This window comes from Onychomys torridus, chromosome 18 (assembly GCF_903995425.1).
Source record: "Onychomys torridus chromosome 18, mOncTor1.1, whole genome shotgun sequence".
NCBI classification, from domain to species: Eukaryota; Metazoa; Chordata; class Mammalia; order Rodentia; family Cricetidae; genus Onychomys; species Onychomys torridus.
Window position 1 is genome coordinate 65,861,801 of NC_050460.1, and position 3,446 is coordinate 65,865,246.

A 3,446-nucleotide genomic window follows, 5' to 3' on the forward strand; every position below is an offset into this window, starting at 1 on the left:
CAGGTAAGGAGCTTGGTGGTGGTCGATAGTCTCCATAGCATTTCAGGGGAGAGTCGTGGCTTTGCTGAGGGTAGTTATGGGGCAGTCAATAGAACTTCTGTGAAGATGGCCATCCCCTAGGTGACCTCAAACTTTAAGCAACTTCTGAACTCAACAGTCTATGGCTGCTAGAGTGCAACCTGAGGGACAGTGATTTGCAGGTGAGAGAACGATTAACCAGCCTGGAAGAACAGGTTGAGAATCACAGAGAAGAAAGAGCTTCTGGGCACTGCCAGGGTCTGGCCAGGCGGTTTGCACTGAGCCTTGTTCCTGCACTCACTGAAGGCCTGTGCTCTGAAGCAGCGCTGACTTGGGGCTTGAGAAGTTCCCTCTGCTCAGGTCATGCTGTCAGGAGAGGCCTGGGGTGGTGAGAGAAGCCTCTGCAGGGTTAGGTCTGGAAAGGCCACTGTCCCTGTGCTCTGCAGGACTCCTGAGCTGAGGAGAGGTGACAAGGCTGAAGGAAGGAGCTCCCCTGTCTCCATGGCTCCAGTTCCTCCTTTGACAGTGCTTCCCCAGGACCCGGCTCCCCCTGGTTCTGGACCCTGCAGACCTGTGCTCCCTGATGGCTGCTCAGCCCCTGCCTGGGCCTGCAGCTCCAGGACAGAAGTCCTCTCCTCTTCCCTGTCCTGTCCCCCATGGATTCCCCTGCCCTTTATCTGGTGCATCTGAGCCCATCCTGTGACACTACCCCTTATCGTGTATTTCCTCAAATAAGCATGCAGCTTTAAGGACAAGATGTAGAAAACAGAAAGGAAAGATTACATCACCACAACATAACTTTCATTTAGTTACAAGTATGTGAGGTAATGCATATGCTGAATTCTGAATTCAGACACCCCGTGAGTGTGTGTGTGTGTGTGTGTGTGTGTGTGTGTGTGTGTAAATCAACATGATGTTCTACATTGTAATTACATATATATCCCTGACTGGCCTGTAAACTAGGTTGGCCTCAAACTCACAGAGAGCCACCTGCCTCTGTCTCTTGATGGCTGGAATTAAACAAGTGTGCCACTGCTGTGGGATGTTCTGTATGTCAAATGTGTTGCTCTGATTGGTTAAAATAAAACACTGATTGGCCAGTAGCCAGGCAGGAAGTATAGGTGGGAAAAGCAGAGAAGAGAATTCTGGGAAGTGGAAGGCAGAGAGAGCTGTCAGCCGCCATGTAAGGTATGGGTAAGCCACAAACCACGTGGCAAAGTATAGATTATTAGAAATGGGCTGAATGCAAGAATAAGAGCTAGACAATGACAGGCCTGTGCTAATGGCCAAGCAGTTTAAATAATATAAGCATCTGTGTGTTTATTTTATAAGTGGGTTGTCGGACTGCCAGGGCTTGGCGGGGCTGGAGAGAAGGTCTCCAGCTACATGCCACCACACCCAGCTGGCTTGAACTTTTAATTTAAAAAATTCAAAGACAGTTCCTACACATTCAAAACAACCGTGGAGGTTGAAACAAGTGTGATAATAAAGTATGCAACAGGACTCGGGCTGTAAAAGTAACCAGACCTTCCCGCCTCTTATCTAAGATGCAGCACGTGGCTCGCCAGAGACTCACAGACATCATAATGACAGCTAGAAAAGAGTTTAGAGAAAGCCTGAGGGTTGGCTCACAGGATGATGCCCACCCCCCTGTGGACCTGCACAGAGCAAGACTCTTGCTGCAGGTCGCAGGAATGTGACGCAGGGATTCAGCGGACTATAGCGAAAGCTAATACCTGGAAGAAGCAGAGCTTTTCCTGAGGAAAAAGCCGAGCCTCAGGGAGCCTTGGTGTTGCTCGGCTTTGTAAATACATGAGCTGTTTTCTGCTATGGATTTCATGTGCGCCTTTATAGTTTTCCCAACTGACTCTTCTCCCTAAGAACCACTAAACAGTGTGGAGTGACCTCTCCTTGAATACACACAATTCAGGCATTTGGATGACAGCCTCAGGCAAGACCTCCTTCCTCCAGGTCTTTTGTCTCTCCTTTTTTAATGTTAGAGTCGGATATCTCCTCTCGCTACACCCAAGGCCAGAGCTAGCTCCCGACAAAAGCATCTGAGACACCTATCTACACCCAAAGACCAGATAGAATAGAGCCCCTGAGTTAAAGTAAATATCCATGTGAAGACACCACCCAGGTCACCTCAGACCCTTTCTTACACAGCCTTTAGAACTCCCCTTTTGACATTTAACTTAGAACAAAAGGGTTTTTGCATACCAGGTACATCAAACTGTGACACAGCTGCCTAGATACCCCAGCCCTGTCAGTAAACGACACAGTAGTGTTACTGAGACAGTTAAAGCCTATATATGTGCAGCTTTATTTTACTCATGATTTATACTAACATTATAGACTCCTAATATTTTACTTAACCACTTCCAGGAATGTAGTTTGAGCACATAAATTTCTTTTTTTCTGATATATTAACTGATTTTAGCTCTTAGTTGACCTCCTCCTTTACCACTCCCTTTTTGGGTTGTAAAAGAAAGCCTGAGAGTCACTGCCTGAAGAAATCTTATCCTCCTTGATGACCCTGTAAGAATTCAAACCTGGTGACCTCGCCTTCGTCAGAGCATTGCTATTGCATGGGTTTATAACTGTAAACCCCAGAGACTTGGGGGGACTAGATTGGAGGAGTAGAAAATAGAACTAGAAGATGAAATGGAAGGCCAGGAAGAGCTGGATGGGCAGAACTAAGATGAAGGATTAAGATGGCTCTTAGAGGGAACAGCAGAAAGACGCGGGGAGACTCAGGCAAGAAAGGAGCCAAGGAGGAGCCATGTACAGGGAGAACTCTCTCAGAAAAATAAAGTGAATGGATTAAAGAGTTTCGTGTACATAGATTCATTCAATATCATCAAGTATTAATATATCAGCTGGTTGTAGATTCTTCCACAGACCCTGGGAGAGGGCTATGGAGGGGCTGATGGGTGATGTCATCCTGCATACTGTGACTATGTGTTGCTCTGATTGGTTGATAAATAAAGCTGTTTGGTCAATGGTGAGGCAGGATATGGTTAGGTGGGACATTCTAACTAGAGAGAAAAAAAGGCAGAGCTGGGAGATGCTGCTAGCCACCAGGAGAAGCAAGATGTAAAGGTACTGATAAGCCACAAGCCACATGGCAAAAGTATAGATTTATAGGAATGGGTTAATTTAAGATAAAAGAGCTAGCTAGCAAGAATCCTGCCATGGCCATAGATTAAAAATAATATAAGCCTGTGTGTGTTTATTTGGGTCTGAGTGGCTGTGGACCAGGCAGGACACAGGAAAACTTTCAGATACCAGGGGCTGGACCCCAATAGTCCTTGTTAGACACTAAGTTTGGTTCCAATCAGAGCTGAAGAGTTAGTTTCAAAAGTAAACCCAAGAAGTGAACCATCAGCTCAGACGATCTCAGTGCAGTGATCACTGCAGAATTTACA